Source organism: Acanthaster planci, linkage group LG12 (genome assembly GCF_054643075.1).
Source record: "Acanthaster planci isolate LZ-2023a linkage group LG12, COTS_SCS, whole genome shotgun sequence".
Classification (NCBI taxonomy): Eukaryota; Metazoa; Echinodermata; class Asteroidea; order Valvatida; family Acanthasteridae; genus Acanthaster; species Acanthaster planci.
In genome coordinates, this window is record NC_141788.1 from 5,419,062 (window position 1) to 5,434,281 (window position 15,220).

The 15,220-nt window shown below is 39.8% G+C and overlaps 1 protein-coding gene across 8 annotated transcripts in view; it reads left to right on the plus strand.

Moving 5' to 3' along the window:
* Positions 1 to 15,220, plus strand: part of LOC110984353 (uncharacterized) — a 68,762-nt gene that overhangs the window by 20,071 nt on the left and 33,471 nt on the right. For 7 of the 8 annotated variants that reach the window (XM_087143721.1, XM_022244482.2, XM_087143724.1 and 4 more), the window contains one exon: positions 11,691 to 11,809. The gene's annotated coding sequence lies outside the window, so the exon portion shown is untranslated. Of the gene's footprint in view, positions 1 to 11,690; positions 11,810 to 13,630; positions 13,741 to 15,220 lie in introns of all 8 variants that reach the window. The other variant, XM_087143722.1, reaches the window with a different exon arrangement.

Sequence of the window (15,220 nt, forward strand, 5' to 3'; positions counted from 1 at the left end):
AAATGCCTCCAATTCCTGTGCCTGGCACGTGGCGGTGAATGTTGACAGAACGTGACACATGAATTCTCCGCACAACATGGAATTTGGCAGAGGAATGTTGACTGCACCGCCAAGAATTTGTTTATAAGATATGAGAACTATCCAAGTGTTTGACAGATGTTGTCGAATGTAAATTTGTAATAATATTTTTGTTCCCTTGGTAAGCTTTGCAGATGGGTTTGAAACGTGAAATTGATTAATGCTTGAACTACATTGCCTGTAAAACAAGGCATCTGTCTGTACATTTTTCAGGGGCAGTTTAATCTTCTTCATTCGTACACTTCATGACAAAATGCCCATAATGTATCATGCCTGTACATGTACGTGTGCAAATTACCATTTTTGGGCTTATCGCTTTTCTCCCTTTTTTTTTTTTGGAGGGAATATTTTGGGTCTAAATTCTAATTTGTCTTTGCCATTCCCCATTTTTAAAAAGTCAATTTGTCTCAAGGGAAAGTGCTGCCAGGATCCAAATGTCAGGCCTTCTAACTTTTCAATTTGTATGTATACCGGTATATCTCAGTCACTCTAGTCAGCAAATGGTTTGCATCAGTTTTGTATTTTAATCATTTCTGAAACTGTTGTCTGAATTGTTGAGTGTGCATTGGAATTAGAGGTTTGCAGTTATACTTAGTATGTCTATCAATATTCATATAAAGGAGGAAGGAAAAATGGAATTGAAGTTGGAAAGTAACCCTTCTTTCTTCAAAAGATGTACAGTATGGTACATTGTGTATGTACAGGTACATACTTCTTGGTTTGCTGGTTCTGTGGTTGAACTAGCCTTTCTTTGTCTCTGGTCAGTCCTTCAAAATATCAAAGAATCTTCAAAGAATGTTCACAAAGTTCATGTGCAAATCATACTTCTAAACTCTATATTTTCTTGCCCTTTTTGTATTTCAACCATTGAACTGAAGTTCAGGACGTACTTTGTCTGCTCAGTCCATGTACATGTATGCATCCAGCTTTTGCCCGTCACCTTGAGGGAAAGTCAAGATTAAATCCAACTTCCTGGGGCCCGGTTGCCAGCATTTCACTGGTAATCTCCATCTTTAATCCAATAAGCGAAAGCGATGCCCTGGCTGTAATCAAATGTAGCCGTCGACTTGAAGTCTGGGGAACAAATGCAGTTTGCCCAGAGATGGGCAGATACCTCGAGGTTTCTCCTCCCCCCCCCCGCATTTCCATGAACTGTGTAGTTTTCATCAAAATATGTATGTAGCAATATATTGTTGTAATCTTTCTTTACCGTTTAAGGGAGTGAACAGATTGCTGGTGTCTTTGAAGTACTTGTGTTGGTTTATTTCAAACAAGTTTCTAATAGTTCAAACTAAACTTAAATGTTCACTGCTGCTGTATGTCTAAAGAGATACTGCCGTCTTCAGAGCTTGTGCATGTACAGGATTCTGTTGTCTAGATTTAACATGATCCTGAAGATGTACAGAACTTTGTACTTTCTGACAGCATTACACTGTTACTTTAACATTCGATCCAAGATAAATGATTTCTTAAAATGAAGAATATCCTGTGCATCTTAAGTTGTGCCATTTAAATTTCCCCTTGCAACGTTTAGCAGCACTGGTTGACATTTGAAGTTTGATGCGGCATGCGGGATGGAGCCCCATTAAGCTGGGTTGATAGTAATTTGGTTGACGTAATGAATGAGAGAAGCCCAGACTGCAGACGTCATCACAAAGTGCTAAAAAGATTGTATGATTGGGATATGGGTTTGCTGAACATGAATTATGGATATCAGTGATGACAGCACATGATGAGTGACAAATTTTGAAGGTAAACTTTGGAAAGCAGAACAAAATGAATAAAGGATTTCACGGATTAGGACCTAAGACCCTCACTTGTCAGTTTGCTTGAAATTTGTTGGATGCAATTTCCTTGCCACTTAAAAGTTCACTCATCAGAATACCCCAATTTCTTTTTGAATTTGTCAAAGTGTAAAGTTTTGTAACTTCACATTTTGAAGACAGACATTAGTTTTACAAATCACTGGATCACCTTTCTGTCACTTTTCAGGCAGTCATAAACCTATAGGTACATGTACATATTTCATTTTAGGTACATGTACGGATATGGCATGTACATGGTTGTGATAGGAATAATTCATCGCATATCTGGCGAACCAGCAAATCGACTGTTCTGGTGATTTTCAGATTTTATCTCACAAACTGGCGAATAGGTTTAATAGCAGTATTCAAACAAAGTATTTCTTATATAGCCAAGAATACAAATTAGGAAATGATTTCAAAGACCGATTTTGTATCTTTTATACACCAAGATCAAAATAGGGTTGAATTAAATAGCAAAATTGAGCACGCAATGACTGCTTAACTGAAAACATGTTTTTCTTGAAAACGGTAATATTTCATATTCGTCAGTTTGTCAGATATGCGACGAATTGTAAGTCCGGACAGTGTCTCTCCCAGATGTGCTATTATTTGAACATCAGGATGGTTCCTTGAGAAAAATGACCAGCTTGATTTAGGAAAGTGTAGTTTCAAGGACAACCTTTCACGGCACTGGCGCACTGCTAATTCCGGAATGATACATGGACTGGGTTCAAAGTCTTAAAGTCTAGGTCATCTTTTTCATGTCATGTCCATGCAAAATTAATTTGATCCAGAGCAAAACATACATTTATAGAGAAGATTCCATGGTACAGTACAGTAGAGAACATGTAATAAATGTATCCGTTTATTAACTCAATTTGAAAATGTTGGAAACTTTGTGCGAGTGGGATGACGCCATTGGGTTAATGCTAAAAAAAAAGACAGCTTATTTCCCCTAGAGGTAGCGGAAAATTACCTCCTAATTTCCAACAGGAAGGGCGTGCTTTAAAAGTCCATTCCTTGACTACCAGGCTGTGGGAAGACGACAGTCATCATTTTTCCGGGAACGACTTACACGGTTCCTTTTCTAAAATTCACAGGTACTTCACTAGATACTGAACGACCAGGCATGAAATTTATAAATGACTCACTCAGAGTTGGTATTTTAGTTGACTCCACAGTGGCATGGAAAATGTACCTGTGACATTTTGCTGCCATACTGTTTATCAAATTAAAAATGACAGAGTGATACTGACCAGTAGTATAAATTTGAGTGTACAGAATCAAGTATTTTCAATCTGAGGGTTACAGTATATGTTGTTTTGAAGGAAAAGGGACCTGCTCTTTGGACCTGTGGACAGGTAAAACACTTGTCCAAAAGCAGTTGATTTAATTTAGGCATGTTATGGAGTGCACTGGTACTAATTCTCACCTTTAGGATGTTTTGATCAATCACAAACTTCCTGTGAAAGTCTGTGCTTATTATGACAAATGTGGACGGAGTATGCTGCGTGGCGTTGGAGAGATGATGCACATATTTTCACCTGTGTGCTCAAAAAGGAAGGATTTTGTTTACATTGGAATAGATTTCAAACAGTGTGTTGTAAATTTTGTATTGATAAAAATCACACCTGATGCGCGCTCATTGTTAATGAGTGGAGCTTGATTCCTGTTTTGGAAGTTTTGGGTTCAGTCCTTTGGGCAAACAGAGTCCTCTTTGGTTGTTTTATTCCTTACAAATTGAATTCCCATTTGCCCTTCTTTTCGCCTCTGTTTATTTGGTTTGGAAATAAACACTGTTACCGCTAAATGGAAGAATTTCATGAACTAGTTTTGTTATGACAACTACCAGAGTACTGCAGGTGACTAAGCCCTTTCTCCTCATTTATTGTGTACATGTACTAGTAGTTAATTTTTCTTCCTATCTCTTGGTTTATTTCCACTGTCCCCTCGCTGTTTGTTTGCCCAAGCCTTGTTGGCTGCAGGGGGGGGAAGGGACAGCACTGATTTGGCTGGGAATGCTTGATGGGCTTCCACTGTCTCCAGTGTGATAATCAACCATCATTGCTTATCAACAACTGAAGTAAGATGAGTGGGGAATTGGGTAAACTTGCAAAGCCTGAAGAATGTTGCTGTTTAATAATTTCACAAGGCTGTCAGTAGGTGCCAAAGATAGTTTCCCCGAGTGTTGCCCAACCATTGATCCTCTCTCTGAAGTTGTGTTTTCTTTTTTCAAGAATGCCTGCTACATGTAGCCCTGCTTGCATTTTGAATACTTTTCTTTCCCCAGTTAATACAAGTATTTCTAATACTCAGTTTTTAAGTAATAAGTTTTGGGTTTAAGCCTAAGGTTTTACAGGTGCTGCTTCATTTTGAGAAAGCTTAAAGATACAGAACAAGTAATGCTACGTAATTCTACTCTCTTTGTCTAAATGGAAAATCAGCTTGTTAGTTTTAGGACGGTTTCTCAAATGTCAAATCTGAGATCAACAAATTATCTTGTCAGTATATACATGTGTATACTGTACATTGTATAGTGAAATTGCGTGCCCAGTGATTTACCCCGTTTTGTTGCATCACATAATGAGGCCCTAAACATATTTACCAAGGACCCTTCATGGAGGCGAGACATATCATACGTGTCTGACTCCAGTGGAACGTGGACTTGGAACTGTGGGCAGGGTCCAGTGGTCCACTATTAGAGCTGCCCTGGATCCAAGGATGCCTGCATATAGCTGCATCCGTGTGGGAGATATCCTCCCTCTCTTTCACAGCGGGTCTGTGGCCCATTACGGTTTGGCCACGTGCCAGTACAGTCCACACAGAGCTGTGTCAAGCAGGAGATTGAAACAGGAGCTTGTGACAAATTATGATCGTACTCCTGGAAAGTTAAATCTGTGCACCTGAAATTACTGCCTGCTGATTATTTTGAAACTCTATGCTGCAACACTTGGCCATTTGATCTTTCAATTTTTCAACTGTGTTTGTTCTTCCTTGTTCTACATGTACTTCGTCAGTTGCTTCCTTGTTCATCAACGTCTCATGTGCCTTACATGTATATATTTCAGATAGTCGAAAATATTTGGTGGCTTTTTATTATCCTGTGAAATCGCTCAGATGCTTTGAAAACAGTAATGACAGCAAATACCTCTGAATTTTTTTCTGTAAATTGATGTTTCATATTGGCATCTGCCTGTACTTTTTTACCCTTTTTAAATGGTGAAAGATATCGTCACAGAGAAGCATTACAGTGTAGATCTTGATATTTTTCAAAAAAAAAATTGCAGTTGAGAAAATTATTGTCCAGAAAGTGTAAGAAAAAAGGTTGGATCTCAAATCATTCCTTGAAATTTGCATGTACTGGGTACTGTGTGTACATACTCATGTAGAATCAATGTTTTCATGCCAATATCTGTACAATATGGGGAAAAATGCTGTCAGTTGCACTGTTTACTGTGTGATCAGCTCTTTTGCTCAAAATAGTTCAGGGTGCATTGGTATTTTCAAACCACCATAAAAGGAAGGACTACGGTCTTTGAATCTGTGGCATGTGCCTGACGGACAGACCTATTCTCTATGGCAGATTTACTGTCCCTCCAGTATAATTTAGTGACCAATTTTCATCCTTGTGCATGCCAATGAATTTTAGTTAATTGCTAAAACATGCCAGTTTATGCACAGTCTTTGTGTACAGATGTACTGTGTACATGTACATTATAAATGGTGCCCTACCCCGCCCCTCCCCAAAAGAAATAGGACCAAGAGTCATTAAACTTTTAAAACTGGTAATATTTTAACTTGCATTGCACCTTGTAACCATATTCAGTCTTTTTATTTATTAATTTGAGGGAGAATACCCGTCTTATAAATTGACTCGGCTTTATTCAATTTACAAACTTAATATTATTGCTTTACAAGGACAGTCTTGTCTGCTCAGTAACTTAACTGGCACAGATTCTTTTGTGTGGAATTAATCTACATGTACATGTATGACAGCCCAGCACCGCTGATGGTTGCACAACAGTGCATGTTTTGCTTAAGATGGTTAAAATTTTCTGGTCATTGATGTTCATACACCTTTGCAAGTGAGGATTCACCTCAATCCTTTTCATTGACCTGAAAAGAGGATTCCCACTCCAGACTATGAACAGGGTCTGCCCCTAGATTGGTCCAATGATGTTATTCTGCCCCCAGGGCACCGATTGATTATTTCCCACTGAGTTCCTGCAGCTTGCGGCGAAGCTAAATTGATATCAATTTCTCCTGGACCATGACACTCATCCTGCTTGGTGAAATAATAATTGGGGGCCATTGAACTTCAATTCACCCATAACTGCAATACAAGAAAACCATAAATGTCAGGTGTAGCTAAAATTAAGCCTGTGGTGATCAGACAAAAGCCCTCTCCTGAAGTTGTCTTCCCTGGAACTTTGTGCATTGACAAAAATTTGATAAATATTTAACTGATATACTGGTAGATGGTAATTCTTTTTGTGAAATATGAAGCTGTTGCTATGATCTCCTACACTGTACATGTATCAGAAGGACTCTAGTCTTGCTGTCCTCTAGAGGTTACATTTGTACATGGCTATAGTATAATTCGACCACCAGAATTAGAAGCCATTACTGCGGTGGCACCACGCTCGTGGACAGGTGGTACACGTGCGTTACATGCCTTTTCGACCAACAGAGTGTCGTGATTTGCTAAATGCACGCGCGCGTCAAGCTGAAGAATGTGTATGTGAGTGCGGTGCCGCCACAGTTATGGCGTCTAATCGGATTAGTCTATACTAGTATCTGAGGATTCCACTCTTGATAGAATCAAAATGTAGTCACCCTAAACTTTCATTTTCCTATACATCTATGTCTGGAAGATCGAGGAGAAGACTTGGAGACAGAGATACATGTACATGTTGTAATACAAACAAATTAACATTATTATGAAAGAGGAATCCACTCACTCACGAGTGGGTTTCGGGGATTAGTTGTCTGTCTTTCGTGTAGGAAGTGCAAATCAAGAATTGAAGAAATTCGTCGTCTTCCCTCCCGGACTATATATCCTTCTCACGGTTGGCTTTGTGGGGCCAGTGCTGTGGATGGGAGGCAGGAGTAAATCCTTGAGGGGGGAAGTATCACGTATCGTCCTGTCTGTAGTTTGTCTCCAGTGTGGCGGGCGTCTGTCACTAGCACTCAGGGGATGATCCTCCTCTATCCCACAAGTGTGGAGTTTTGTGGCCAGGTCTTGCTTGCAGATTTGCTTGCAATTCTGTTTTGCCACTGGTAAGGAGGTTCCATCATAGAGTAAGGACCCAGAGGCTTGCTCCCTTGTCTTAGGATTAAGCATACTTTGCCTGATCATATCTCATTTATCTATAATTAGCCAATAGTTCACCCAATAGTTGATCAACTGACTATGGTATAAAATGAATCTGGTTTAGTCTGTAAAAGGATACACAAAGGGAACTGACAAAATGAGTGGTAAGAGTAAGTACGGTAGTTCGGGAATGTCACACAAATTTTTAAATGTCAGGGAACTCAAACTTAATTTTGTTGAAGAAATGAAGACAACAGCCAGGCTGGGTTGCATTTAATCATGCAGTAGGTTTAATCAAGAACCTTGCTCAGCTTCCGAACCTTTTTTATCACAGACGTCTTCAGTACTAGAACCAGATGAACCGTCTGTCTCTGCCAGGGGTTGTGGATTCGATTGGCTGGTGTCTAAGATATTTCCTTTTTTGCAAATTAGAAGCTCTCGGAAGACCATGTTTCAGGAGAGTCCGGGGCGACCTGGCTGGCCGTGGGGAAATTTACTGAACTAGTCACAGGATCTTGGCAGACTTATAAGGTCAAGGGGAAAAATGTTTGCAGTCTGGTAGGAACACAAAGGAATTGCTTGTAGTTAGCCAATGTGGGGTACTAAACTGAAGCACTGATTTTCTTTTTCCCATGTCTACTGAGGCTAAAAAGCATTTTGGAAAGTTGAGTTCACTCCCCAAGCAGGAAGATTATAGATGGCATAGTGGGTCTCCTCTTGAAAACCAATGGGTGTGTACCAGTGTTCGAGCTAGGGCAATTTTAGTACGGGGTAAATTTTTGGATTGCGAGCATAGCAAGCGCAACGAGTGGAGCTCTCGCGGCTCATAGCCGGACTGGATTTGCACCCTCTATTGCTACTACTGTTCGGCTGGTCTTGAGCCAAGACTGCGAACACGTGCACGCTTCCTCTGGGGAGGCTATGCTATATCCCATAATGCTAGCTACTGTAGATGTTTTCTAATGCTTGAAATACCATTTAATCGGTACATTTTCAGTAATATTTCTGTTCATTTTTTGGAAAATCCATGTTGGGCAGCACAGCCAATTTGAACCCGAGAGCCGAACGGAAATTTGCAGTACCGGGGGAGGGGGGGCTGCCCGGCACCGCCCACCATGGCTAGAACACTGGTGTGTACATGTACGTGTAGATCAGTACAAAGGGCTAAATGCAGACTTGGGATGTGCTCATCCAGGTTTTATCTTAATTCATAAACCTGGTAGACTGTATACATGGAAGGGTTGTGCACACATACACATGCGCAATGTACGTGTACATACTAATGTACATGTACTTGTTCAGTTGGGGCAAAAAGTTGATGCGTACACCTGTTAGAACAAAACCAGTTTTCCTGGAATTTCACAAATTAATTCATATTAATACTGGCATTTACAAAAAAAATCAAAATTTTACATACTCCAACCCTAATATTTATTGCAGCTTTGTGTAGTTTTGTCACATCTCTTAGTCCTAGTGGACCACTTTCTGAAGTGTTTTTAAATGGCAATAAGGGGGTTAAGGTAAATTTTCACAAAATGATTTTTCAGAAATATTAATATTTTGAACCATAATAAATGTCTCTGAATATTTTCATTTGAAGTACGGTACGCATTATGAACATTAAGTTGAAATAATTTGTCTGACCTCATAAAGAACAAGTTGGCAAAACTATTTCAAACAAGGAAGAATTGAGGAAAGCTGTTTTTCTACCAAGTGTAAACTTTTCACTCCAACTGTACGTTAATTGGACAGGTACATGTAGGCATACATACAGCATTTGGGTGTGTACGGCACTGTCTCCATGTCTTTTAAACCATTGAGAGGTTACATATACATAATGCATACTTTTACACAGATTCCACAAGGTAGTACTGAACAGGTTTTTTGGCAGTATCCAAAAATATCCATGTACAGTATGCATGTTCATGTATTATATGTCATTGTACGACTGCAGGTGTTCATAATTTTTCTTTCTTTTTAAGTGACAACATCGTGCCTTACAGGTCTGACGTGAAAAGAAATTCTTCAAGTACGGTACTAGTGGCATTGGCATTAATACATCATGGACTTTTTTCCTGCACAGAAACAGACTTAATTGCATTTTGTCGGTGTACTCATATTTTCCATGTCGGCTAATCAAAGTTATTCCTCGGGAACAATGACAAGAAGGAAGAAGCGTATTAGAATCTTGACCATTCCTCTTAAATCTCATTACGTCCAGAACTGTTTACCAGCTTCAATATCAGTCATCTTTATAAGACAAGTGGAGCTGGAAATAGATGGGGATCTGTTTACAGGAAAATACCAGTACATATTTATTGGCCAGGATGTGTATTTTTTTCTTTCACGTATGTGTACATGTGCATGAGAAAAAAGCTTCAGATTGAGCTGTACAGATGAATTTACTTTTGGGGAAGTTAGAGATTAGAGGTTAATTGGGCATAGGCTCCTCTTGGGTTGTTTTGGTCAACTTGCACTTTGCACAATTGAATCTGATATACCGGTATCTTGCAATGTACGGTACACTGTACTAGTACATATGTGTTCTGTAGCTGTTGGCCAAGTATTTCTGGAAATGATTAGCGCTAGTAGCAGCCGTGCACTTACAGTTCTGCACTTTGGACACAATGTTAAAGTCGCTGCACCTGTACATGGACAAGCTGAGTTCATACATGTATGACATGTACTAAGCCCAGTGGTACCAGTACAATGTAGCTAGAGTTACATTCCGGATTCGCAAGCAGGTACACTCTCCTGAGGACAGCCAGAGCACACTGGCCGAAACGCCGAGTTTATACTCAGTGGTTCTTTCAAAAAGAACCACACCTTGTCCAAAAGAGATTGATTACATGGTGTACCCGCAAACCCATTTCTCAGGTACAGTGTGCATGAATACCCCCACACTATTTTAATTTTTTTGCACGCTTACTGGTATGTAGGTTTTTCAAATGTGACATCTCAAGTTTCGTTGGCTGACTTGTCAATTCACCTGTGAATTTGAACATGTGTCGATACTTCCCTCCAAATTTACCTTGTTCTTCTGGAGCTTGCGAACATTGAAAGATTGAAGATCGAGAAAAAACAGAAACAATTATCAATTTTTACACTTCCCACCCCCACCCCTGTAATTCAAGGTCCCACTGGGGTGGTGCCCTCAGAAATCAAGGGTGTCCAACATTAGTCACAAGGGAGGGTATATTTCCTTCCTTAAAGTGGATGGTAAGTGCTTTTAATTTGATGACGGCCTAACCTTGGCTACACCTTACATATGTGTGGTGGTGTGAATGAAAATGGCATCCCTGTTATTAAAGTATGTCACTTACGTAAGAACCCAACCGACCCCCCTTTGCACACTGTAATGAAATTGTTATTGGATGAAATTACCAGATTGGTGTGAAGTGGCGAATTTTTTAGTTGCATTGCAATTTGAAGTAACATTCCTTTATCATTATTCCCTATTTTTATATTCAGTGAGTAATTCTAGTGGCCAAGTGTCCATCTCCACTAATAGTGGGGTATCATTTTACCAGATGCCAACAAAAATGGTATACATGCAGCCCATTAATGGTCAACCTGTTATTGGCTAGTAAACACTGAGGCCCGGTCATGCATAGGATATGTAGGTTGTGTTGCATTCATCCTCAACAACTTAAACCATATTGCTGGATGGCCTTGTGTAGAGTACACAGTTCATACATCCGAAGTCCATCTGTTTTACACCTGTGATAAATTGAAGGAGTAATACAAAAAAGAAGCACATTAACAAGTTTAATTAAAACCAAAGCTTCTAAGATAATTCATTATCTTCATGGAGTCTAGAAGGTTTTGCTGGACTCGGGAAATAACAGAGCATGAACAACATTTTTCACCATAGCAGAACTGAGGGAGCAGTACCATTGGGTTTCTCTGCAAGTGGATTTTGGAGAAATTAGAATATGCACAGGGTAAAAGGTACTTTGCGCTCTGCTGAACTCGACTCGAGAAAACTATTCTCACCACTAGGGCGGAGTCAGATCGAACGATTGAGTACTTGGTTATTTGAATGGAAGTTTGACTGAATATTTAAATCTCAGCAAAGTCTGTGTGTTGAAGCAGTTCTGTTATCTACCGTATACACAAAATAACAGTAACTTATGTCTACAGTAGTTGGTGTGTGGAAGCAGAATTATTATATTCAATTAAGCTTTAGGAAGGTAATTGTGTTACTGATTTTTCTCTTTTTATCTCATATGCTCCTACAAATATTCAAATCAAAATATTAAAAATTGCATATTCAATTAGTGATTGAATATTCTGATACTCATACATTTGGCAAAGGCCTACCCAGCATTCGCCAATTAATGTGCATTTGCCCTGTAAGTGAAGAAATCAAAATCTCTTTTTGTGTTTGTGAAGGCTTGTATATATCTGCTGAGAAAGTGAAGGGTTGTTCATCCCTTTAAACGAGGTGACGCCTTTTAAAATAGCATGTGGTATCATTATCATTCCTGCAGGAGTAGCACCGGCGGAGCAGAACCACCAAGTATTGCAGTCCAGCTGCTTAAATGCTGTGATACTGGTGCAAGGACATCTGTAGTATTTTGCATGGACCATGGTAGATGACATGCCATTGGTAAGTGCATACAAATACATGTAAACACCTTTGGTAAGCTAATCACTTTTTTGTGCATTAGATTTTGTTCTATGTTTGTTCTTTGTGCATTAGGTTTTGTTCCTTAAAAGGGGTATAATTGGTCTGTAAATTGACACATTTTGGCTGTGCACCAATCACAGGAGGTGCTTGTGAGATTGGAGAAGTGTAAAAGCATATCGTGAATGTTTGATCAGATGCAAATGCCACTCTCCTCAGTTTGGACAAAAGAAGCATGGCTGAGCATCACAAACACTGGGACTGGTTTATAAATGCGCGGTGAAAGAACTCATGTTTAATCGTTGGTAAAAGGTGAGAGTTTTGGAGCAGAGGTGGCATGCATTTTCATTAATTAAATGAATTTTGCATGACTGGTGATTTAATTTTTTTTTAATTAACAGATGACCACTGAGAAACAGTACCCACTTGTACCAATAAGATAGCAAAGTGCATTACGGGTACTTAGAGGTATGATCTATGAGAAAAAGGTACAATTTCACTTTCAGAAGGGTTGAAATGATAATTAGATGTCATTACTACGGTGCAGAATCAGTCAAATTGGTTAGGTTTTAGTTAATCTTTTTGTCCCTTATCCGCTGTTTAGTCATCCAGACCATGAGAGTTACGACTGATAACATTTATCCTTTCAGTGTTGCTCTTGTTTGTACCTTGGTTATGTGTGATAGAGGTAATGCTCGCTGATTTTTTACGTATTCCCAAACAAACCAGAAGATATTGAGAAGAAAGGTGACTGGCATTCAACAGTTAAAGCACTCTACAGAAAAGGATGAAAGGATGCATGACAGGTTGACGGGGTCCTTCAGATGTCAAGTGCACACTTGGGAAGTAGCCTTTTTATGAGCAAGGGTTGGTTAGTGCATAGGTTATCTGATATGTAGAAATTTGCCTACACAAAGTGACAATGCAGTGTAACAAAGTTTATCGATTTGTGTGTGTGTGTTTAAGTTTGATTGGCAGAATTTTAAGTTCCATTTTTAGATCGCATGCAAAACCCTTGAACAACTTTGGTCATGCAGGATTTGTTTTATTTTGTATGAAACTTCAGGATTGTTAAAATGAGAAAAATTTTTTCAAGTAGTTTATAAAAGGTAATTTTTTAAAAACTCTTTAGTAGAGATTTAAAAACTACTTTTAGTTCTTTTCATCTTACATACCGGTACATGTATGATTTGGATTCAAAACATGTACAAAAAGTCCATGGCATTTAGTCTTTTCAGGGTTTATTGAATTTGAAAAACCATAAATATTTTACATCAAAATTATGAACATTGCCATGTCAATCCATTGTCAAGGTACATTGCCAAATAGGTAGATTTAATGAGATAATGTGAGGCAGATGGTTTCTCCAAGTTCTCATAGCCCTGAGCTCTTTTGTGCCATTTGCCCGGGTTATTCTGGTCATGGATCAAGGCAAAGCAACTCGAAAGGCCAACAACAGACATGACATCACAACAGGGATCCTTTGTGCCAACTGTTGATGATCGCTTTTGAGTATGGACAATTGACAGATATGAATGTGTGCAGGAATGCACATGGCAACCACTGCACAAGAATGCTACGTGTCTCCATATGATCATTGAGCTAGAAATCTGTTTTTCATTTTTCGTAAAATAATGATTCCTTAAAAGTGTACTCTGGGTTGAAACTAATTTGAAATGTTGGCCGACGGTTGATGAGCACAACTATTGAAAATGGAGACATGAGCTGAAGAGCCTTTCCCAAAGTCCAGCCCCAGAACAAAAGACCGATCCTCTAAACCCCATCTAATTGTTTTCTGACCAGTCACAGCCGTGGTTTGTGTCCGACATCGAGTACAAAAGTCCGCCATGCGTGCAGGCGCGTATGATGCGTGTGGCTGGAACCTGTAGTGTGGCATTGAAGAAAAGCATGTGGTAAGTGCCCCACGTGCGCAGTGGATGGAGCTTACTGGATTGTTCTGTCCACCTCCAGCAGAAGCACTGCCTCATCTGTTGAAAAGAGCTGCGTTGATCGGGAGTATTCATTTTGTTGGTAGCAATGCGACAGCAACACTTGCATTTCCTAGTCGTTGGTAAACCATCAACGTGCAATTAGTAAAGGAGTCTAGATTGTTAAGGAAATAGACCCATGATGCAGTTCTCAAGCGTAAGAGTCGTCTTCATTTTACATTATGCAGTACTACTTATTTGTAGCAAAATGTCAGTCTCCCTTGTTTCCCACTCATTGCTTCTCAATCAAACATGAATCTGTGGGGAGGTTCAGATTCACTCCCTACGGGCCTGGAGCTGGACCAAGAGAGAGCACTGTTTCTTAGCAACGGAAGCTCCTTTGGTCAGAATTGTACTTCGTTGGTTCGTAAACGCCCAGGAAACGCACGCGTCACAGTCGCATCGCTACCAACAAAATGAGTACTCCCGACCAACACAGTTCTTTTCAACAGATGATGGGGTGCTTCTGCTGAAGGTAAATTTGTATTTTAGAAAAATTTATTTTTAGATTATGCTCCCAAGGAATCACAGGAGGGCAACTTAAGACTTGCCAGACAATTTGATGAGCGTGACTTCATTTTGATCATGTACTCAACATTTCTTGTAAAAAGTCGCGTTGAATATGAGCATGTATCCCGTGACAAGGTCAGGGAGATCCCTTCCTGGTACCACCTTACACAAGGTACCAGGTCTGCCAATCGGATAGACGTGCCCTACTGGGCTGACGAGGTAGTAAGAAATTGCAAGCATACCCTCAGACATGTTGAGACATTTTGCATAGGGAAGTGCATGTTGGTCACCAGCTATGCTCCCTTGACACACAACTTCCTAATTGGATTGCTAACCAGATTTTGGTTTTCATGGTCAAGTTCAACATGGTGGCTTCTTGTGACAATGACTCTCTTGATTTCAAATTCAACTTTGCTAGTTTTCTCAGGTGTGTAAATTGAGACCCAGTCCAGGATTTCTGGCTGGCTGGTAGACGGTCAGACAGCCTTGCGTCTGATTTTTGTTGTTCTTTGGCAGTAGTGTCAGAGATGGGAAATTTGGAGCAATTTGGTTTTCCCAGTGAATCACATGGCAGAATGAAGAATCTGCTGAGAGAGTGGGAAGACAGTTTAATGGATTCGTCTGGTATTGAAATCAGTGGGAGTAACCCATCACACAGGAAACTAATCAATTTATTTTCTGGGTGACTTTTCTTGCACATAGTATGTGATAACACCTGTGACTAACAGGCAGGCCTAGAGGGTCTTTGACACTGGTGATTGAAAACATGAAAAGGATGTTTCTAAATGTATTTCACAAGTGAAACAGTGCATATTAGCATCGCAAGTAGGGCAAAGGAGATGCTTGTGCCTCCCTCTCCTAACCTGTGCCCCTCCCCACGGAAAGAGTAAAAAGG